Below are 25409 nucleotides of genomic sequence, written 5' to 3' on the forward strand. Positions count from 1 at the left end.
AATGCTAGCAAAACAAACTCCTTCACATTCTGACTTGTGCTCAGAGGGAAAGGATTATTTAGCTCCTGAAACAGTTTGCTATAACTATCCAGCCAGTACTTGCTATTCGCAGTTCAAAAAAAAAAGAAAGAAAACACATTACTGCAGACCAGATGGGAACATTCCACATGACCAAACCAATCAATCACCTCGGTGGGGCGCAGGTGCAACACAGCCGTGTAGCAACACACCATTTCACAGTCTATCGGGCACAAACACATGGCCACCAATCAATGGCACCCTGAGGACCTCGGAGGGGGCAGGCTCTCTGGAGTCTTACTGGTCCATGCCTGATGACTTCATAATCACACATCATTTCATTCACTAGAGGATACAAACTAGCATTCTAATAACCTTCTACTGAAAATGGTCATGTTGTGCATATTAATACAGTGCTATTTGAAATGAAGCAACTGACTTCACATGGCAGGCTAGGCAAGGTAATGCAGAACTGAAGCAACCCGAAGCTAAAAACTTCTTCCTACTTAAAAATGGCTATTTTGTTTGGGGTAAGATCAATGGCTATATGACTCATTCTGCAACATTAAAGTTGGCATGCAAGGCTGGTATTGTACACAAAGCAACTGTTAAACAATAGTATACTTGGAGAGATAAAAGACAAAAGAGAATGAAAATAAAAGGGTAGTTAGTAATTCTGTATGGGAATAAAAAAGCTCTGCATCCCTCTAAAACCATCTAAACAAAAATAAACTGCAAATAAAAATAGGTGAGCAGGAAGAAAAGGTAAATGTGTATTGATGGGCTTTGTTTGCCGCCTATGGTTCTAGTGCTTGAGGGGTGACTTTGTATAGTTCATAATTACATAAGAAGATAAATAGGTTAATTTTCAGCAAACACTGCTTTAACTCTAGTAGCTTAGAATTCCTTAGTCTGTTAGGTAGCATGAATAGAGCTCCAGTTTGTTCTTTTTACTCAGAGAGTATGCTGGCAGAGATATCTGGGATAACTAAATAATCTGAATAAGCTAATCATGGTATAACATTATAGATGACCTAATTTTTAAAAAAAAAGCAAAAAAAATTTACATGTTTCAACCTTAAAAGGCAAACAAGTCAGTTGAAATCCTTGGTGGAACAAGGCTGGGTATACATCTGCTCTTAACAGATTTCTTTGATAATTCAGGGGGCTTAAAACCCATTAGGAACATCAATTACCATGCCAGGGTCCATGCAGAAATGTAAAAGAATATAAACTGACCTTCTGACAACTCTAAAAGTTGACTTGTGATTTTTATGCTAATACCATGGATATTTTATCTCTCATAAAGGCAGTCCATAACAACCTCGTTATTTATATTTGAGATTTAGACTCTAAACATATGTGAATTTACTTATGTGGACAAAATTTACTTTGTCCACATAAGGCTAATAGTGATAATATATTCTGCAGACCAAAAAGAAAAATGTATGCGTACAATAAAATATACTTAACAGAGAGTCCTTGTGGAAAAGGAGTCTTGGTGACTAGCAAAAGGATGATACAATGATTACTCCACAAAGAGACAACCGGAAAAAGAACTTCACTAGTAGATTATTACTTACCATTTATTGAAAGTAATCTAACTTCTCTCCAAATGAAGATATTAATTAGAAAATGATATAAAATTTCAGACAGATTACTTAAGATTTTATGTTAGGTCTTTAATTGTTACAGGTGCTCCTAATTTACGAGTTTATATTCTGGCAACCCCATTGTAAATAAAATTAGTAGATAAAATGCATTTTAACATCTAGTCTAGTAAACATATTTTAGCTTGCTTTAAATCATTCATATTACATTAGCCTATAACTGGACAAAAATCACCTAGCACAAAGCCTATTTCATAACAAAGGTATATCTCACAGTATTATCAGTCAACAAAAAAATCCTGGTGACACATTACCCTTAGGTTAGCAATTGTTATGGTAATGTGTTCACACCTTGCTACCTCTGCTCAGCTCCACCAGAGTAATGTAAGTATCTACCACTAGCCTAGGAAAACACCAAATTCAAAACTCAAAACAGTTTCTCTGAATGCATACTGAACCTTTACAAAGTCAAAAATGGTAAATCAAGGGCTGGGGAGATGGCTCAGAGGTTAAGAGCACTGGCTGCTCTTCCAGAGGACCTGGGTTTAATTCCCAGCACCCACACGATGTCTCACAACCATCTGTAATGAGGTGTGGTGCCCTCTTCTGGCCTGCAGGCATACATGCAGGTGGAACACTATGTACATAATAATTCTTAAATAAATAAATAAATAAATAAATAAATAAATAAATAAATAAAGGTAAGTCAATCATTCTAAGTCAAGGACAGCTTGTAATCATGTAGATTTTATTAGGCTAGATAAAGCCAGTGACTAGAAAGAACATTAGGGTTTCTCCTAATTCATGGCCCTCTTCTGTGCTCCGGAACAGCTTACAATAATAGCAGTGTACAGCTGTTTTCCAAGTATTCGGGAAGTGACCAGCAACTAGATGTGACAATTCCAAAATCTTGCAAGTAGCATACTGATACGTGTTCAGTATTACCACAGATAGCTAGGCAAAATGAATGGATACTTTCTAGTTCTTTTCATGAGGAGGTAAAGGAAAAACATTGCTTCCTCTTAACATTAGTATGAGTAAGGAGCTGACAGTTGAAGCGCAATGGTAGGGGAAGTGCTTAGGATACACTATATTTAATACCCAACACCAAAAGGATATGTAAAAATAATATTTGAACTAAAGTCACGTTGTTTCACAAATACAATAATAGCATTTGAAGTAATATGTTATCATTCTAAAATAACAAGAAAGTAAATTTCTGAAATGATTTACACAGAGATCTGCTTCCCATGCAGTACTGTGTTACAGTTACTGCAACAACACTAAGGATGCTGTAGGTTAACTGATTGATCAGAGAAGGGAAAATAACAGAAAGAATGGTCACTGGACTCATGCAAGACAGTAGGCATGATTCATCAGTATCCACAGCTATACCCAGAGGGCATTTCCTGTCTGACCACCAAAATATTTTTTTCAAAATTTGCCTGTTAATGATGCTTTGGAAAGTGAGATAAAAAACTGAATTTTCATTTGTTTAGCTGGTATGAATACAAAATGCTATTCAAAGGGAACATAAAAAAAGACACAACAGAAGAGCTCTAGAATCAGGCAGAATTCTAGTTCAGCGACATTAACTTTGTGACTTTTGAATCAATAACCTAAGCTTTCTAAGCTTTGGTTTCTTAATTTGAAAGACACAGCTCATGCATCTGAAGACTGAATGTGTAAAACATATCTAGAAATGTGGCTAATCAGTCGGGTGATGGTGGCGCACGCCTTTAATCCCAGCACTCGGGAGGCAGAGGCAGGCGGATCTCTGTGAGTTCGAGACCAGCCTGGTCTACAGAGCTAGTTCCAGGACAGGCTCTAAAGCCACAATGTGGCTAATCACAAGCACTATATTTTTCAAAATCATTTGCTATTAAATAAAAAACATTCCAGTTGAAAGTACATGAATTAAAACAATTTCTAATGATCTTACCTTGATTTGCAGACATTACTTATCTCAACTGTTGCTTTAAAAGATCAGTAATTCATGAGTGCTTCAGAACTGATGGCTATCTTATAGAAAAAAGAATTAAATACACATATTGATCAATATACCCAACTAATCCAACCAAAGAACATTAGTTTCTCTTCTGTTTAGAATGATTCATTTTGTCCTTTCCTTTTTCAATAGCTAGTTGTACAACACATAAGAAAAAGTCACATGATTTAGAGATGTTGCGTCTCTAGATTCCACAAAAAGCCCAAATGATCAATAAAAATGTGTCAGCTATTCTGTATACTATAAACTAGATCTTAAAGCAGGCTAGCCTAACAGTGACCATCATCTGGAAAACAGAGCTCTTCAACCATTTTAGCTGAGACAGCACTTGTGGTCATCTAAGAAATACATCCAAATTGAGCCTTTCATCTGTTAACGGCATTTTATCTCAGAGGCAAGATTGTATGAAAAAGACAGTCTTGTGTTTACTTGGGTACAGCACATTTCAAGTCAATCCAAAGAAAGACTTTATTAAACTTTGAATTAAATCATCTATGTTTGCTTTTTTAAAAAAAAGCATATATATATAAACAGCTGTATAACTAAGCTGACTACTAACAGTTTCAGAGAAGAGTTTCATCATGGGCAAAAGGCAGAGTTGTGGCAAGCACACTGTAAAATCTACTAGCAACTGGAAAAATGTAGATTTGCAACCAGTGTTCACAACTATCCAATGAACTCTGGTGAATTATGTGGCTTCTTCCTCTAAACTTCAGACTTTTCATTTGTGAGATTTAAGATGGAATGGGAAAGAATTAATGAAAAATTTCTTCTAAGTGCTAGAACCATGTCAAGCATGAGACATACCTTCTCATCACATTGACCTCAAGAAAACAAGCCAGACCTGCCATTTCCATTTAGAGAGTTAAAGCATTGGTCCCAAGCAGACATTTCTCCAAACCTCCAAACTGTCAGCAAGTGCATGACATGTTGTTCAACATCATTAATCATTAAAAAAAATATACATCAAGTTTTCAGTGAGGGCTTCATATTTACTATGATGTCTAAAATTAAAGACAAATTTTGGCAAAAAAAAAAAAAATCAAGAACTGAACCAAGTTTGGAGAAGTCTGCTAGTTCCTCAACTGGTTCAATAGAGTTGTCCTGGGTACAATCATAAGATACACACTGATGAGTCAGACAACAACTGGGACTTAAGTACCAGCTTAATGTCTTAAAGGAATGAGATATTCACATGCTTAATGTGATGCTGAACAGCATACATACTGTGCTGCCATGATATAAAAGTACAACACACACCATTAGGAAAAGTTCATTATACGCAACAATGGTAACAGCTGTGTTACCTGTTCATGTAATATTTACTTAATTTTGCTTTAAGGTTGGGTTCTCATTGTGCAGCTCTTATATTCCTGGGCTCAAAAGTTTCTCAACCTTTGCCTCCTAAGTGCTATGACCACAGGTGTGGTACACGTCACCATATTTGGGTGTATTCCTTATACTTGTATTTTTAAAGTGCACTGTTAAACACCATAGTGTTAAACTGGCAGCAGTTTTATTCATCTTCCATTTACCACATCTTTAAAATACATTAAGAGGCCACATTATTAGATTAACCAACACTTGTGTAAGTACATTGTATGTTTATATATTGATGGAGGAATTACTTTCATTTAATAAAGAAACTGCCTTGGCCCATTTATAGGCCAGCCCTTAGGTGGGTGGAGTAAACAGACAGAATGCTGGGAGAAAGAAGCCGAGTCAGGAGTCGCCATGATTCTCCCACTCCAGACAGACGCAGGTTAAGATCTTTCCTGGTAAGCCAGCTCGTGGTACTACACAGAATATTAAAAATGGGTTAGATCAATATGTAAGAGCTAGCCAATAAGAGGCTGGAACTAATGGGCCAGGCAGTGATTAAAAGAATACGGTTTCCGTGTAATTATTTCGGGGCATAAGCTAGCCATGCGGGCGGCCAGGTGCCGGGGACGCAGCCCCGCCGCCCTTATTACAACAATATATAAGGATATATTTCTAAGAATAAACCTCATAAATGATACTTGATTATATACAAGAAAATTGGAAAATCATTGACAAAAGTGTTCACCACTCTGGCATCAACCCCTCAGAAGGTAAAACAAAACAAACCTTAATTAAATAATGGAAAGATAAATAAAATGTAGTACAACCAAATAAGGGAATATTTTTCAATCAGAAAGGAACTAAGTATTGACATAAGCTACACCATGGATGAACCTTGAAAATACGCTAAGTGAAAAGAGCTAATCACAAAATACTTATTTTATGATTTGTTTATATGTAATGTCCAAAACAGATAAATCCATGGAAACAGACAGACGAGCTGTTGCCAGGGGCTGAATAGAAGGGAGAAGGGAGACTCAGTTCTAATAGGAATGATATTTCTTCATGAATGGGGTATGCAGTGTTGCACAAGTCTGAAGATACTAGTGTATCATCATATCTCTATAAAACTATTCAAACCGGGCGGGGGGTGCACACCTTTAATCCCAGCACTGAGAGGCAGAGGCAGGTGGATCTCCATGAGTTCAAGAATTGCCTGGTCTACATACCAAGTTCCAGGATATCCAGGACTGTTACACAGAAAAACTCACTCTTCAAAAAACCAACAAAAAAACCAACAAAAGTTATTATTCAAAATACTGAAGCAGAGAAATGTAATGGCAATTACCACAGAACAAGAATATACAATAAACTCTGAGTTTCAAAGGTTTAAGAAATAATACTTCTATAGAGCCATCAAATTTAATTAATAAAGGTAAAGCACCATGCAGGTGATTAGGGCACAATGACGATTCTTCATGAAATTCCATCTCCTTTCTCCTTACTCAAATGAAAAACACTTCATGTTAAATATGACTTTGACTCTAATCTAATGGCTATATGAAACTACCCATTTCTTTACACCTAAACAGCAGGCAGCGAATACAACTGCAAGCTTACAGGTGTACAGTACTGTTACAAACATCAGTGTCTACCTACTACTAATATGAATGAAAATGTACTAAGAACCTGCATCTGAAGTTGACTTAAAAGCAATTAAAATATACCGAAGACAACCAAATGAGTTGTACAGAATGCAACAGAACTCCAGAGTTCCCCAGAAATAAACCTATCATTCTAGAACACAATTCAGCTTGGCTATGAACACTATATTCTTCTGAAAACAGAACACTGCTGACATTAATAAGCTCATTTAATTGCTCTAATATCAGTTAGATAATTTGATGTTAAGGTAAAGTACTTAATTTAAAAATCTCCAAATAAGCAAACAAAAATTTCCTCTGACCAGGTATAGTGGTACAGAACTTTAATCAAAATATTTAGGAAGCAGAAGCAAGAGGATGCACCAGATAAGCTTGTGCTAAACAGAGAGATCCTATATAATAAAATAAAATAAAATAAAAGATAAAGAGAAAACCTGTCTCAAAAAAACAAACTTAAGGCCATCCTAACACATGGCTCTCTAAAGAATTGGTAACACTGATTAAAACAGAATCTTCTATGCCAATCAATTGATCACCTCAGGGACAGTGAATAATACAAGGGAGACATCACTCAGGAAGTTCTTTACATCTGTTCTTACTCCTTCTCTCAGTATGATCACTGAATAAGCAGAAAGCTGACCTTACTTCTAAGTACAGTCTTATGTTTACTCATTCATCACACTACAAATATTCCTCAAACTCAACAGGGGAGTTCAATTTGCTTAAACCACTGTATGAAGCACTGGTAAGATAACCTTAAAGAGAGCAAATCTATGGAAATATAAATTTCATACATTAAACTACGATAGTATTTACGCAAGTGCCTCCCTTACAGATTGCATTTGTTGAAACTCTGGATGACCAACAACAAATATTGAAAATGTTCATTAATCACTCTTCTCTCCTCAAAGTTTATCAGAATTTGCATATTCTGCGTATTTTATAAATGTTTAATAAGTACATGAAAAAAATGAGGAGAGAGAAGAGTAGGAAAGAATATATTTATTGATTTGTTTCCATTAGAAAAAGGTCCTACAGCCAGGTATAGTGCCACACGCCTTTAATCCCAGCACTTGAAAGGCAGACATAGGCAGATCTCTATGAGTTTAAGGCCAGCCTGGTCTATAAAGTGAGTTCCAAGACAGCCAGGACTTTTACACACAGAAACCTTTGGGGAGGGGAGAATAAAAAAGTCCTACACATCGCCTCCAAATAGACTACAATATTGGACTAACTTAATTAAAGAAAATTACAGAGATTCTCCATAATCTCCATAATGGTCACCTGGGGGTGGAGGGGCTTATCAAGGAAAACTTCCTTACATGAACCAGAGCAATATGGACCGGAGCTTAATTTGTGGCCCTTTTGGACTCAACAGGGAAATGAGACAGATGATCAGATAACAAATAAAGACCGGGAGATGCTGTCTGGTTTAAGGTACATTAGTTAAGAAAGATGGAATGTGACCAGGGCACTAGCATTATCAGAGATATATCTAACTTCCAGCAACCAAACTTTTCTAGTAAGTGGATAAAGGTTAGGTGCAGTTTGGAGATTTTGGTTTTTAAACTAAATGAGTAATATTCTCCAGCAACATTGAGTTAGAACACGCTACACTAGACACTATATAGAAACTCAAAGGTCTTCCAATACACCTGAAAAGAACGCCGAGATTAACGAAGTATTATAACAGTATTAAGTATGACAACACAAGAAGCATTCTTTGCTTGTTTATTTATTTGTTTACTTGACACAGGGTTTTATGGCCTCAAACTGAAACTGGTTATACAGGTGAGGATGACCTCAAACTTCTGATCTTTCTGCCACAACTTCCATGAAAAGCATCACACTAAAGAAAAACTAAGTACAATTCAGGTCCTGCTTTTAAAAACCAGAGTTAAGAACATTAATAAAATTTTATCCTCAAGCTCAATGGAATTATTAGTTGCTTTAATATATTTTCTCCAGCTCTAGCCTTGTTTAAATAAAACACGTGATCTAAGACCAGCTTATAGTTATAGCGCATTACAGATATACATAGGATTAATCTAAAGTGCTATACAATAAATTTTTAAACTGTATCCCGTAGGAAAGTAGTTAAGTACAGAATATTCTGTTATTTATTACAAACACCACAAATATTAAATTCAGCGCTGGAAAGAGACATCTTACTTCCTAGAAATTATGATTTAAAAAGCAATAGACTAAAACTACCTATCATCAGGGTTGATCAGAAGCTAACTGTTAGCTAGTTTGTTGTCTGGGGGTTTAAAGGCTACTATATAATAATCTTCTATGTTCCTGAGTCCCATACTCACTATACTGCAGGTTGGTCCAGTGTACCAATACAATAGAAACTCATGTGCTGTTTGCTGTAACTTCACTAGTTAGGTCATACTTTTTAAAACCAGAAAAATAAAACTTAAAGAAACACTGTATTCAGCCTCTGTGACTTCTGGACAATCTCACCAAGAAAGAACAGAACCTCACATCACACTTAGCTTCTTAGGTTTCCCTGCATACTTAGATCTAAAAATGTTCACTGATCCAAGGCTCATGAGCTCACTTTCTTGTTCCCAGTGGAATCTGTGTAATCACTTCATTCCTGGTAAGGCAATGCACACCCACTACAAAACATAAACAAAATCACGATGCTATGACCGATCGAAGAAAAAAACCGAATAATTCTGAGAGCCAGGATTTGTCAACACATTGAAGACATAGCAGTTGGAGGCAAACACAAAGGACAACCTTTCTGGACAAAGCTGCTTGTGCCTTCTTCATTTTTGTCAAGGAAACAAGTCTGTCACCTGTCAACACCCAGGAAGCCAAGAAACAACATGGCAATCTGAACCAGTCCATGAAAAACTCACTAGAAATCCAGTTTAGAAATCTGTCAGACAAGCCGGGCGGTGGTGGCGCACGCCTTTAATCCCAGCACTTGGGAGGCAGAGGCAGGCAGATTTCTGTGAGTTCGAGACCAGCCTGGTCTACAAGAGCTAGTTCCAGGACAGGCTCCAAAACCACAGAGAAACCCTGTCTCGAAAAACCAAAAAAAAGAAGAAAAAAAAAAAAGAAAGAAATCTGTCAGACAGCTAAGGATTCCAGAGAAGCAAACATAACCAAAGATACCCTAGGAATGCTAGTTCCCAATCATCACACACACACACCTCCTTGGTCTCAGACCATTTCGAGTACTATTTATAGGTATACTTACTAATTAATATTTTCTTGATTTTTTTTAATCAAATCACTGAAAACTAAAATATCATGCCCACATGGAACAAGGTAGAAACAGAGACAGAAGCGTGTGAAAAGCTTAAAACATGATGAAAAAACTTTCCTGCTGTAAATAAAAGCTTTCTGCTCCACACTCTGGTCTAACACCTGCTTCTCTTCCAGTCAATGGGAGACTCCAAATTAAGTCCATAGTGTGTTTTTCATTACCAGCTAGTGGGAACTGTGTACCTAATCAGAAGGGAGATATTAGAAGTTGACTAAAAATGTTTCTCACCACAGGACTCTGTTTCTAGATCATAATTTTAATAAATAAATGTTAAGCAATGATTTTAGCTTCAAATAAAGCCCATTAACAAAAATACTACCAACTACATACTTGCTACTGCCAAAGCCTCAGGCATTCCTGAACTCCAGAATTCCCTTAGGTGGCTTCAGCTCAGTGGTAAAGCATTTGCTTAGCATGCTTGAGGCCCTGGGTTTCAGTCCTATCAAAAGCCAGCCACCCAGCCGTACATTCACTTCATTTCATTAGCTGTCTTTGTTACTATTCTATAGCATTTAAGAGAAACCATGATGAAGGTAACTATTTATAAGAGAAAACATTTAATCGGAGGCTTGCTTAGTGTTTCAGAGGCCTAGCCCATTATCATTACGGTAAGGGCATAGCGGCATTCATGGTGCCGGAGTAGTAGCTGAGCGTTTCATCCTATTCAGTAGGCAAAGAGAGACTGGGCCTGGCATGGGCTTTTGAAACCTTAAAGTTCATCCCAGTGACTAACACACTTCCTCCAAGAATTCCACACCTACTCCAACAAGGCCAATAACAGTTCTTAAATCCCCCCCAACCCCCTTGGGGAAGGTTTTTTCAGGGTTTTTTTTTTTTTAAGGTATCTCACACGGTCCCCAAAGCTGGTCTCAAACTACCAGCAATTCTCATACTTCAGACTCCTGAGTACAAGCATTACTACCTGTTTCCATTAAATCATTCTCTAGAGCCATTTTAGTTACTGTGCTGCCTGCTTAATTTATACAATAATATTGCTTTTATGAATCTTGAAATTCTCCCAAATAACCATTTTATGTTTTAAAAATAAGTCCCATTAAGCCATTTTTCCATAGTTCATAAACACATCCTCAAATTTATAAACCTTATTTTTTTAACCAGGCTTAGTTTATGACTAGCTTATTTACAAGAGGCCTACTAAATGTACATTTAAAAAATTACATTCCACAATTAATTTATTTCAGATTTTCCAAGGGCACTAATATGAGTGAAAACAGGAAATGGCAATGTGAGAATGAACTAGCTCTTTGGGTACTTCTATCTGAAGAGAGAAAACAAAGAGCAGATAAACTGTATTTAAAGAGTATGGATTCCGAGGACAGAAGAGTTTTAATTCCTTATTCACAACTCAACACCTACTGAGACAAGTCTGCCAGTGGTGGCCCCAAGTTCATTCCTTTACACACGAAACAAGGCTGCAATAAGAACTGAATGAAGCAGTGCTGAGGCACTTCTGATAGAATCTGGCACACGGGCATCAACTATCATACCATCATTATCATGAAAAGCACTTTTTTCTTTATTGTTTTGGCCATAAATACACTAAAAATTCTGTAATAGTGACTGAGTAAATCAAATAAGCAACTCTTCTCTGTTACTCAACATAAGATTAAGGGGACTTAAGCTATGTGGTATAAACAAATTTCACACTGCCTTAAAGACACCACGGAAAAGAGAAAAATTACTCGGAGGGAAAAACAAAACAAGTGATTTTGGGCTGTACTATAAAACATAGGCTGTTTTCTTGTTTTGGTTTGTCTGCTTGTTTCTATTTCTGATAGCAGGAAAGAGAAATGAGAAGCAGAAATACTAAATATTTCAGATTGTAAATGTTGACTAAAATATGCAATGCATGAACAAAAGTTGTTTTATTCCAAATTTACCCATGGATATATAATGAAAACACACTGAAGACAATCTAAGAAACTCTCCACAGATCATGCTAGGAAAAGTAGTTTTATTCATAAACATTATTTCTTTTTGTAAGTAAGCAATAACAAAAGTGGGGGCCTGTCTTGAACTGAGGATACAGTTTCATGGAAGAGTACTAACTTAGCCTGTACAAGGTCCTGGATTCAATCCTAACCCCAACTCTCAAAAACAACAACTAAAACCTTTTTATTCCATCTGTGCAGCTCTAACAAAGTATCACAGACTGGGTAATTTATAAATAATAAGAATCAGTTTCTCATGCAAAGCCTGGGAAGTCCAAGACCAAAGGGGTAGGAACAGTGTGCTAAAGGCTGCTTCTAAGATGGCTGTAACTTCTGGAAAGAATACTGCTTCACATAACAGAAGGTACAGAGGAGAGAAGGGGAGGAGAACTGCACTTAAAAAGTAGAAAAACATAGTGGCAAAAGGTGTTGCCTTCAATGTCAGGTCCCAGGCTAGAGTGTTTACTCCATATAGAGAGCAGTACCTCCCCATAACTCAACCAGCCCTCAGAGTCTATTCTTTATATTACTACAATGAGGATTAAGTTTCAACATGAATCTTTGAGGAAACAAACCATAGCATTCAAACCACAGCAAATACTACTTTGTAAATGAATTTATTAATTTCTAAATCAGAATGTAATTAATTTGTATTTAGTTACCAAAAATAGTATTCTTTGTGATGAAGCCTGGCTCCTCCAATCAGTAAGGTCAAAGTCTCTATCTGAGAATACCTCATTAGGAGATGTCATCACAGCTTCTAAACTGCATATCACCTATAGACTGGGTCTTAAGAACTTTGCCATTGCTTGTAGTTTCCAAAACTGAAATGCACTAAACTCCTATTCAGTATTATTTATAAGGTAGAATAACAGGCATTTGCTGAGGCCAATCACTAATCACACTCTTCCAGACTCTAACAGTTCCTCATATCTATGAGCTCGCCTGGATGGCTCAAGGAAAGGGGCAGTCTCACACTCCCTTCTCTTGGCATTAGGTAGAATAGGGAGGGCACAATAATATACATATGATAAAATGATATTCTTCAAGAAGTCGGCAATTTAATGAAAAGATGTGGGCACAAATATACTCATGCATAGTTTTAAGTTCTCAGATGGTACTAAAGGTAGAGATCACAAAATTTAACTGTAACTTAACAAACAATTACTAAATAGCCAGTGTACACGAGGTAATAAATAGAGTATGGGGTGGGGGTAATGTGAAAATATCATATTCTCAAGAAATCTGCTATCTAAAGCAAGTCTACACAAACAGCAAATCTGAGTAGCTATACCTCAATTGCAGGGTATGTTTCATGAAAATTTGAAACTAGAAAAGCAAGGAGCCCTATTCAGACTAAATATCCAAAATTTCTGAAATAAAAAAGGTTCTGGATTTTAAAACTAACTTTTGAATTTTATAGTGTTTGCCACAGAATATATAATGAATTATCTTAGTGCTGGAACATAAGCATAAACATGAAACATATTTATGGAATCATATATCCCTTACAGATACAAAGTCTGAAGGTAATCTAAAGAAATGTATTGGATATGATGTGTTCTGATTGTGACCCACCAGAGGAAGTCTGGGATAAACTTTACCATTTGTAGTGCCATATTGTTGCTCAAGATATTTTTCACATTTTGAAATATTTCTGGATTTTCTAGATTGTGTCCACTCAACCTATATATTTCTACTATTTTTCCTACACTTACCTACCTATTTGTGATAAGTATGACTTGTAAATTAGGCATAGTCGCTTCTGGTCTTGTGGCCAAAATCAAGGATAGTATCTATTCTTAACAGTTTAATAAATTTAACAATACCTAATTGAATATATAACAATATATTGTTTTCGAATATGGCCTTTCTCACATTCTCAAATGTTTCTGTACTGTACCTCCCTCTTTGTGATATGAGATTATACAATGCCTCTATAGGGAGATGAATTGTGTGAATGATACTGGCACCATAATGCAGCATTAGTCTACATGAGCTCTATAATCATAACAAAACCACAATTATTGATATAATAACCAAGATGGCTACTTAGTGAATAAACAAGCAAGTAACCTGTGGAGGATACACTGAACAAAGAGATTATCCACATCCTGGTGAGAGACTACAATGTGTCACTCAGAAATTTACAACTGGTGCATTGCTTATTTCTGTAACTTTCTATTTATTTTTTAAGCTGTGAGTAACTGAAACCATAGAAAACAAAGCTGTGTATTAGTGGGAACTCCTCTAATATGTACAGAAAGCCATGAACATAGAAAAAGTAACATTGGATACAAGATGGAAATCTGGGCTTGGCTTCTTACAAAAGGTAAAGATTAAGTTGAAACTAAGATGGCATGGTCACTGTGGCTTTCATTAGTGTCTAAGAAGTAGGAAGATAGTATTGACAAATAACTGCCAGACTTATCAAGAAAAAAAGATGCAAAGAACATTGTAATTAAAGGAAATATTCTTGAAAAATGATACAAAGCATGAAAGAATACAAACTTAGGTCATTTTACACAAGTTAGTATTATGATCAAGGCAGACAATAAGAGTAAGAAAAATGAGATATATGAATACACTGTATTTACTCAGGTATTGAGACAAACAAAGTTGGCAACAAGAAAGGGGAAGGAAGGAGGATAAAAAGAGAGAAAAGTTTGAAGTAGTAATTGTAAATACTGGCTGACTTTTTTCTCCCCAAGAAATACAAAGGACCCTAATAAAGCAGACGAGGACTAGATCAATTTTTAATTAGAACTGCCAGGGAAAAAAAGTACCAAGTTTTGTCAATGATGCTGTGTACACAGAGCCCATTCTTTTATACTGTCAAAAATCCAAAGTACATAATACTTTCCTGCAGTGAGGGTTATTGGATAAACTTGAAAAAAAGAAATGTTTTTCTGATTCTATGTCCAAATAATACAAAGACAAGGAACTTAAGTTTTACGAGCTAGTTTACAGTTGTACTTGATTATGGAGTCTTAGAAATAGCATACAATGTCTAGCATACAGTTATTTTTAAATAACTTTAAAATAAAACCTATCCATGAAGCAAATAGCCCCTCATTAAAAACAAATGCAAACAATAAATCCCAGTATACAGCATAACAAATGAGTTATTCTGAAATCGTTGGTAGGTAATAGCGACAGTGCCTTTAAAAAGCAGTAAGTGGAAGCTAGTTTTGAAAATATGCAGAGTTTCTTTTTAAGCATACCTAAAGGAAAAGACAATAATATCTTTAAGTAAGTATTATGTGCATATACAACAAGGTTAAGTTCAAGATGTGGCAAATGCAGGAAGCATTAAAAGCTTGCTTCCCAAGAGCAAGCAACTTTCAACTACGCAGAATGCTTCTGTACTAGTTACACAACAGAAGGAAAACTGGAAATTAAATGGAAAAGACAATAGACACAAAAGCCTGAAAACACATTGTGTAGTGTATGCCTGGCAAAACTGTTGTATGATAAGGAATGTGGCCCAAACGCAGAACACTGAGGAAGTGACACACACATACATCACTGTTGTAGGTTAACCAAAAATCAACTACAACAATTTCTCCACAGATTAGAAGTTCAGTTTTTCCATAATTGTGCTACATAATCTACAGTTAATATACTCAAACTAAGTTTAATACAATTGACCAGATATAATTTAAAAACTTTTTTTTCACTTGTTTGTTTTGGTTTTTCGAGACAGGGTTTCTGTGTGTAGCCCTGGCTGTCCTAGAACTCACTCTGTAGACCAGGCTGGCCTCGAGCCCAGAGATCTGCCTGCCTCTACCACCTGCTGGAATTAAAAAGAGTGTGTCACCACCACCTGGCAATTTTTTAAAACTTTTAAAGAACTAGTTAAAATAATAAGCACAAATCCTATATCCAAAATATCCATTACAGGAAAGAAGCCCCTTTCCACACAGTCTCTAACACAATCATTTCCTGCTCAAGAGACAGCCAATGATTCTCCAGCATGGATCAAGAGGAACTGAAGTTAATTTGTTCAGACCAAAGAACACCCCCCCCCAAAAAAAAACCAAAATGAATCACTGCCCTTCAATTTGTTCTTTTATTTAACATTTACAAAGATTGTTATTGATGTTTGTTATATGTCAGGGCCAAAGGATCGGGCTGTCTGTGCTTACAAACAACAGAATGGAGGGAGACAAGGCAAAGTAGTAATCAACACTGGTGTTTGCCTTTCTTGTGCCAAATATATCCTGGCCAACTAACCTCTTCCCAAACACTGAAAGATCGATTAAATCGATCATTTACTAAATACTTGATAAGCTTTCTACATTATTAAAGACTCACTAGAATAAAGATGGTCAAAAAAGATAAAGAAAAAAAGACTAAAATTCATCAATAAACCTTTAAATATTCCCACTAGTTTTTGCAAATAAATTATTTAAACATAATCCGTTCGCAAATATTTGTAAGTTTTCTTACGCTTGTGATCTATAAATTCAGTTTTGAAATTATACAAGTATTTTTATTTTAACATTTGTTTGCTTATTGGGGAGAAGCATGTGCATGCATACATACATAAAATATAAAATTATAATTAGACAAGTTTATAACAATAATCAGTGTAGAACTGATACAGGAAAATACTACTACGTAAATGATAATCTGAGACTTGAATAGGTCTATAAGGAGTCAGCTTTACCTTCCTAACCCACTCATCTTACATAATTCATCCTTCTGAGCATCTGTGCTGTTATAACAAGATCTCTACTGCAGATTCCCAACATTTATACTACATTCCAAAATGTCTAACATATTCCCTTCCAGGTAAGAACGCATCTGCTAGAATTCATAAAACTTGATTTTATTTTTAATAAAAGATTATTATTATTATTATTATTATTATTATTATTATTATTTCAATCACTGGACTGTAAACCAATGAAACAAAATTTGCATTTAGGTAAAACAGCATCATCTAAGATCCTACCTACAAGGCTTCTCCTTGAAGTAATTGCTACCAGACTCTACTTCTTTTGATAAATCATTTCCAACAGGTTCTGGGTGTTGTCAAATAAACTTCCATAGTTGTAATAGATGAGGCTCAAGATGCCAATATGTTCAGTGTTATGGACAAGGTCAGTAATGTCAAATATGTGCCACCAATATCTTTATAATTACACCTGGGTATCATTTGCTACTATAGTTCTCCATCAGTGATTTAATAAAATGCATTATAACTGCTGAGTATCAATCAATGGTGACCACATCATAACTGTTAACACCATTCTCACCTTTGGCTTTCTTTAATTCATCCAGTTAAGGAGGAGACAAAACATTGTTTTATGAAGTAAACAGAACCCAAAATAATCTCTATTGCTACAGAAACATAAAAAAATTTAAAGTTCAAAGCACAGAACTAGAGAGTTGATCCAGCAGTTAAAAGTATTGGCTGTTTTTCCAGAGGACCCAGGTTCTATTCCCAGCAAGCACATGGCATTTCTAATTCCAGTTTCAGAAGACCTGATAGATAGCCTCTTCTGGCCTCTGTGGGTACATACATGTCATACACAGACATACATATGGCAAAATACCCATACGCACAAAATAAAAATAAATCATTTTTAATGTAAAAATAAAAGTGCAGGGTACCATTAGCCTAAATCAAAGATTAATCAGACATTCTGGGGGCTATTCTATAATTGCTGTCAAATAAGAAACGAACAAAAAGGGATGAATCATGTTAATCCTCAATTTTCTTTCCAAACATTAAAAACAGAAACAACAAATTAATCTTAGCTCACTATTTAAAAAAAAAAAAACTCACTTGCATCCAGAGTATAAGAAAAAGTTCTAGCATACCTATTTATTTGAAGTCTTTATCAGTGTCTACTTTATCAAAGCCATTACATTAAGTATCAAAGATATAAAACAATAGAAAAATCAACCAAACTCTATTATGAAACCAATACTTATATCTGAAAAGAAGTAGGAGATGCAAACATTGGTGTTCTGTCAAGTTTTAGTCAATGTTTAGAGAAGTAATGCTTTCTAAAAGTACTTATAAAGATTAACCCTCGCCACACTATTTATCCTACCATTGCTTCATGTTGTGGAACAATCTTTATTTTATACACTGTGAAGATGTGTTGCTCTCTTTGGTTTAATAAAGAGCCATAAGAAATATGGACTAATTTAAGTTGTAAGAACTAGTTAAGAACAAGCCTAAGCTATCAGCCAAACATTTATAATTAATAATAACTCTGTGTGGTCATTTAGAAGCTGGCTGGCAGGATAGAAAAGTCTGCCTACTGCTCCACATGTTAAATAACATTAAAAAATGGTCACTGGTTATTGAAATAAATATGCTTTCAAAGAAATCATAAAAACAAATACTTATTGGTTAGAATACAGTTTTTAATAAGTTCATAACTGAAGTCTTCTATTTCTATGGAGAGGGTCATTACCAATGTCAAGGATTGTTTCAGGTCTAGAGGCATTTACTTGTTTGTGTTATCTTGCAGGCAGATACTCCCCTAGTGTACTCTTTCATTAAAGATTAGGGACAGCCACTCACACAGGGCCAGATAATTTACAAAATACACAGTATCACAGGCTTATACTAGAAGATATAGACACATTACAAATAAAACAGCACTTACTACCAAGCAATTTATCTGAAGTTGCAGATATCAAAGGCAAACTGATCTTTTTGATTAATGAAAATAAAGCTAATGTCATTTTGCGAAGGCAAAAATTTGTGGTGATAAGTGACACACCTAGGAATCAAGAATCACTGGTATAACTGAGGTGTAAGTTTCCAAGATATTAGGATGAGAAAAAAATGGAAATCTCAGGATACTAATATGCAGAGATCTCTGACTCCCTCTTAGCTAATTTTATATTTATTGTTTTCTTTTCTTACTCAACACAAATGTACCAGAACATAAATTGTGAACTGTATCATTTTTCTTCTTGAGACAGGGTCCCACTATGTAGCACAGGATGATCTAGAACATGCTATGAAAATCAAGCTGGCCTTAAACTCACATAGAGCTATCTGCTTCTATCTACTGAGTACTGGGATTAAAGTGTGCACCACTACACATTAGGAATTTATTTTGTATAAACTGAAATTTCAGTGATGATAACATCTGACACTCCTAACCATAGTGTTTAGTACAAAGAAAGCAATCAATAAAATGTGAAGACAGGTAATACTTCAACTCTTAAAAGAGAAATATTAGTCTATGCAACACCAAATTAATCTTAAGGAAAAAAAGGAATTGTCTACCCACACTATTTTCTCAGAAAATCAAGTCCACCTGAACTTTCTGAAAGGATGGAAGCTCAAATGCTACACTCCAAGAGTATAGCAATGTTAGCGTGCCAAACTGTTCACTGTAGTTCCTTCATTCAAATAGCTATTGAGATCAAGTTCCAAGCTTGACAACAGCTGTGGGCATTCCATAGAAACCTGTTCATTCCCCTAGTTATGAGCCAAAGCAGGGCTATCTACCTGCAAGCAGGGCTAACTCAAGAGTCTGTCCCTAAAAATGCTAGTTGAGGCATAGTTCTTTTACACTGCAGTTACCCAGATGGCTACAAAGTCAGATCACCAGGAAACTGAAGTATTGCCAGAGCACAGGGCTAGTGTGGTATTGAGAACTTTCCAGTCCATGGTTCCCTATCCCTCTCTAGAGAGCTGAGTCCTTAGACGTGTTTCTGGACAGGAAACTTCCAGAACAATTCTCATTCTCAGCTTTGAAGAATGAAAGCACCAGTGCAACTCCTTTCTTTCCAATTCCATTAGGAAAGCACAAGTTACAAACTCCAGGTGTGCTGCTATAATTATGCAGGATTTTATTCTTCTATGGCATGGAAAGTAAAGGAGTGACCACTTGTTCATGTGGCCCTTTGGGGTGATTCTTCTCTTTGGCTCTCTTCTACTTACAAAGTGTTTTATTCTTTTCAAGAAAAATAAGCAAAACCACAAACCTATTCCACTACTCCATACAGACAAAATGCCAAAGTAAGAAATCCTTGAATCCTTGAATCTTCCACCAAAAGCACTTGCCACCACTCTCCCAATTTAATCCAAAACATCTTTCTAAGCCTCACAACAAATCTCTAAGAAGATCCAGAGGCAAGTCTAGCCTGAAACTAACTAGTTTTCAGTTTTTCCATGCTTCTTTGTCATCTTCATACTACCTGACCATGCCTATGTGCACAAAGCAAGAGCACGGTCCTCTTTCCAGCTATCCAGATATTAAATATCTACAAATAGAATTCTGTGGAGTAAAAAAATCTTCATAAACCGCTCAACAAAAACTACCACTGTTTTGAACTGAGACTGGTTACTTATACTGCTTACTTTTTTCCTGCTGTGTGCACTACCAATGCTTGGAAACATTGCTTTCAAGCACAGTATTAGACACTAATTAGAAATATTACCCTTCAGTTTACCATGAAGGCACACTCAGAGAGATGCAGCTTTACAATCTGCTGGACAACTCAGAAGTGATTTTCACTTTTTCCAATGTACAGAGGTGGTCTACTACAGAGTTGAGATATTTTCACTATTATTTTTCTTGAGTGAATTTCTCTATCAATAGTTTGGTGGCTATTCTATCCTGTTACTTCTAGAGTTCAATGTAGACATGTTTATTTTCTCTGAATGGGAAACCACCATGTCTGTGTGTAACCCTAACTTATGATGATGTGAAAATGATCTCACTGAGAATACTGAATCACAAAAAATAAGCACTGGAGGGGCTGGAGAGATGGCTCAGGGGTTAAGAGCACTGACTGCTCTTCCAGAGGACCCGGGTTCAATTCCCAGCACCCACATGGCAGCTCACAACTGTCTGCAACTTCAGTTCCAGGGGATGACACTTCACACCAATGTACATAAAATAAAAAAGTTAAATAAACCATAAAATATATTTTAAAAATTAAGCACTGGAAAATTTTCATAGAAAATTGAAAGCCAAATGAAGTTGGTGAGAATAATTTCTGTTCATATAGGTTACACAGTAATGTTTAAGAATTTATCTCAATATAAATATGAATAATATATGAATAACTGGTTATGATCATTGATTTAAACTAGTCTGTCTAATTACTTAATAGTTCACCATGCCATAGGTTTAAGTTACTAAATATAAGAACAAATTAATTATCAAGAAAAGGGAAACAGCCGGGTGATGGTGGCGCACGCCTTTAATCCCAGCACTCGGGAGGCAGAGGCAGGCGGATCTCTGTGAGTTCGAGACCAGCCTGGTCTACAAGAGCTAGTTCCAGGACAGGCTCCAAAACCACAGAGAAACCCTGTCTCGAAAAACAAACAAACAAACAAAAAAAAACAAAAACAAAACAAAAAAAAACAAAAAGAAAAGGGAAACAAATTCAAATATTCTTACAAAGCAATTGAAGCTAAAAAAATTATAGAATTAAAGATCACAAATTTTAAAAGATCATTCTATTTACAATATCAATAAATCATCGCTGTGCATTCACCAAATTGCCTTATAGAATACTTTAAAATGACTATTCTTTTCATTAAAAGCAAAATATCCCTATCTTTTCTTAAAACAGAATCTTACTGCCTTTATACCAGCTGACATCTTAGCCCTTCTAGGTTTCTCCACTGGCCCTACAGACTTGCCACAGTTACAAATGCCCCAAGAAAGAGTGCCCACTGGGGGAGCATGACCCTCTGCTCAGTTTGCATGCATCAGTGACTGCACAACAGACACATGCACCCTACAGTCACATTAACTGACACACTGAAGCAAAGTAAAAAAGTCAAGATGTGGATACTTCATGTTCAGCCTCTTTTTAAACAAAGACTGATTTGTTCTGCTTTAGATTTCATAATTTTTTTAAAAAAGTATGACCCTAAGGACTCCTCCATATTGCTACCTATGATATAAAAAATACTTTTAACTTCAACTTGTTATGCACACATTAATTATGATGCAACCAAAAAACTAGTCTTTGTTTTTTCCAAAACAAAAATTTGTATTTACTACTAGCTTTTTGTATACATTCAAAGTATAAAGTATAAATACTTCTAACCAAAATCCAAGGTGTTTTGATAAACTCAGCAGAACCCTTAAAAACAATCAAGGGAAGTTATGCATTAGCTTACTGGTGTTTTTCTCAACTTAATTTTCAAGAACACACTCCCTATTTTTCCCTTCGGTTAGCTCAAGAGGCTTGAAGAGGTTGTTTGCCTAAAATACCTAGCCCTGGGGACCCAGAACAGCTTCACCTAGACCTTTACACAATTCCTGTGGAAACAGCTTCCTGCAGCTGGTAAAAACCTGACAATTGCTTTGGAGCTTTCTAACTTAGAATTTTAAGGGAAGGAAGATAATTCTTTACAGTCAACCTAATCTTCAAATCTTGTCTCTTACCAAGTAAAAGGCAGATATAAACAAAATTTATTTTTACAACTGTCTGGTGTGTGTGTGTGGCCAACTATCTTTTTACTTCATAGGGAAAGAGGAGTGTATGTCAGGGATCACATCAAGCTCATGGCTAGAGTAATATGGAATTTATTTAATAAAACAAAAAAATTAAACTGAAGGTTAGAATACAATTTTCAATAAAATACTAAATAACCTTTATTTAAAAATTCAGGAATCATCATTACAACTCTAAGCAGTGAATTTGAGTCATTATAGTGGAGGAGGTATGATCTGGTAATGCTACCCTATAACTTTTTCAAATTAAAATGGTCGCCAAAATGTTCAACTGTGTGCTAAGTTACTTCCCTCCAATTCAATGCATTTAGGTAACTTGCAAAGGTTGTTTAAAAAAAAAATTCAAAAATCCTTTAAGCTTTTGTTCTTCAGTAACCAAATAGCCACAGAACTGCCATTCACTCTATTACAGGTAGAACCCAGAAGAGCCTTGGTTTTTGAGCTCATATTCACTGGGCTGGGATTAGGCAGAGACTCTCACTGCTATTTTTCGTATTTATAGAAAAGGGTGTGACAATGCAGGTTGTAAGATCATATCCTTTCAAAAATCTGGAGTGAATAAACACTGAGAAAGCATAAAAGAGTCATTTGTGAAACACTATGAAGTCAGATGTTAAAGTCATTCTGATTCCTCAAAATTATTTTCATTTTCATTATACCAGCAAAGAAATTTCACATGTATCAAATCATTAGGGTAAGAGTTCTGTTGTAGTATAATATTTTGATGATACTACATTTATTAAGGTTATATAACACTTCTGGGTTTATTATTAATTTCAGTGTGAGCAATATCAACTGTACAAAAAGTTTTTTTTTGAAAGCTGGTTCTCTGAAATACCCAATGCATGGAAAAAGTACTCCCTCCTCCCCAAACCCAACAAAAATCTATTTTAATTACTTATATAAAAGAAAACAATGGCTATTCTTAGCTGAAAGTAGACTTGACAACAGTGCACTGCACTACTGGAGCACTGGGACCAAGTGACAAAGATGCCTAGAATGAGTTATAGAGACACCCAAGGTAATCTGATGGAAACTGTGCCACCTTTTCTTTCTTCTGGTTTTTTTGAGACAGGGTTTCTTCTCTGAGTAGCCCTGGCTGTTCTGGAACTCGCTCTGTAAATGAGACTAGCCTCAAACTCACAGAGATCTGCCTGTCCCTGCCTCCCGGTTAAAGGTAAGCACCACCACTGCGCAGTAAACACTGTGCTACTTTACTTTGCATTGACTTTTCTTTATACAGCTGGAAAGCATTTTCTGGCACGTGTTCTATAGAAAACTATAGTTTTCCAAAACTAAATGGTGTTTTTTATTTATTAAAAGTCTTGAAAATATCATATAAATCTGGATGTAGTTGGCTAACCAAGGAAAAATAGGCTCTTGTTATTCTGAAAGTTTTAACAAACAAAAGAACAAGCTGAGCCTCTTAAAAAAAAGAACTGACAGAAAATGCTGTCTGAGGTTATTTGACTATGGAACCTTTGTTCATGATTACTTGTCAAGTTCAAAATGCAGATAATTATGGCTAGGAACTGCTGGCCTAGTCAAATCCTAGAAGTACTGTAACGAAAAAACAAGCACCTATATAAATGGGCAGCTTAAGTCAACTGGGAGACTGGCTTTCTTACTTTCAGTTTTGCATTTACTGGCTTTGTGGCCTCAAATACACATGTAATTTCCCTCTAACTCTGTTTCAGCATTTGCAAGATAGAAATTATAATTCTAATTTCAGTCTTTTCCAGGACAACATTATGGAATCTTAAAACCCAAGAGCTATTGAATACATCCAAGAACCCAAGCAAATTCTAACTGAAACATAAAGGCTGCTTACAGGTCCTAGTTTTCAACTCTCCAGTGCCCCTATTCTATCAAATGTTAATGTCACTCTTCCACAGAATACTAACAAAGCAATTCTAGAGGAAGAGAAATAAGTGTCTTAGAAAAAAGAAAAATTCAAAATGACCTGAAGCTCTGTCTTCTGTTTATGACACACTTGCACATGTCCTCTTAAATGAGCAAAGTGAGCATGGAGGAAAAGAAAGGGCTGCAGATATTCATTCCACATCACCTGAGGAGCAATCCACTTCTCAGTTCAATTCATTGGTCCTCTCTTCACCCAAAATATTACCAATCAATAAAACAACTGTTTTTTTCTGTTTTTGTTTTTCAAGATTGGGTTTTTAAAGAGTTCTTTATGTGAGTGAATGTTTTGGCTACATATATGTGGACCAGAGGCCAGAGAAGGCTGTTTATTAGCTCCCCTGGAGCTGCTATATGGATGACAGGAACCAAACTCAGGTGCTCTGCAATTTACTGCTGAGTTCTCCTTCTAGCCCCAGAAAACAAACTGTATGAAAATTATTGAGGGAATCAAGAGTGAAATGATAAGCCAAAGCTTTGAACACTACAATAGACAAAACTGTATGATGATATCACTGCAACTCAAGGCCATGGTCAAGACTCTGTTCACAGCTTTAGCAGAACTGTTTGCTACTAATTGCTTATGTGCCAAAAGAATATAGTTATTTATCTTGAAACATAAGAAAAGTATTCCACTACTGCATACTGACGAATCAACAGGATAATTCTGAAATTCATAAAAAGATACAGACATAGCTTTACTTCCTACATAAAATACTTCAAAATACCTAAATGAATATAGAAATCTGTTTTCTGTGGTAAATTATTCATTATCAAATCATTACCAATGCTTGTTAGGCAAAAACCTCAAACTCTCCTACACTATTACACATAAAAGAGACTCCCTTGTAATTCATCTAATATGATCACTCAATATATCTGGGTGTCTTGACGGTTCATTTACTGCATATCACAGCTTGCTGAATTGCCTGTTGCTCTATGAAACTGACTAATTTAAGAAACGTTCATATCCAAAACAAGTACTACTATGTACATCACTTTTTAAAGGTGCCATACTGAGGTACTCATCTAATCATTTTACTGGGGGAAAAATGGTAAAGAGGGGTAAATCGGACAATGCCAATGGCTGGCAAATCCTTTCACTATATTTACCTAATTAATGACTGAAGAATTATTTCTCCCCTTCTCCTTTAAATATAAAAAGAAT

General features: G+C 35.8%; 1 protein-coding gene across 2 annotated transcripts in view; it reads right to left on the reverse strand.

Annotated features, from left to right (window-relative positions):
• The window catches only part of Tcf12 (transcription factor 12), a 270782-nt gene that overhangs the window by 129737 nt on the left and 115636 nt on the right, over positions 1-25409 (reverse strand). The window lies entirely within an intron of this gene.

Source organism: Chionomys nivalis, chromosome 4, assembly GCF_950005125.1.
Source record: "Chionomys nivalis chromosome 4, mChiNiv1.1, whole genome shotgun sequence".
NCBI classification, from domain to species: Eukaryota; Metazoa; Chordata; class Mammalia; order Rodentia; family Cricetidae; genus Chionomys; species Chionomys nivalis.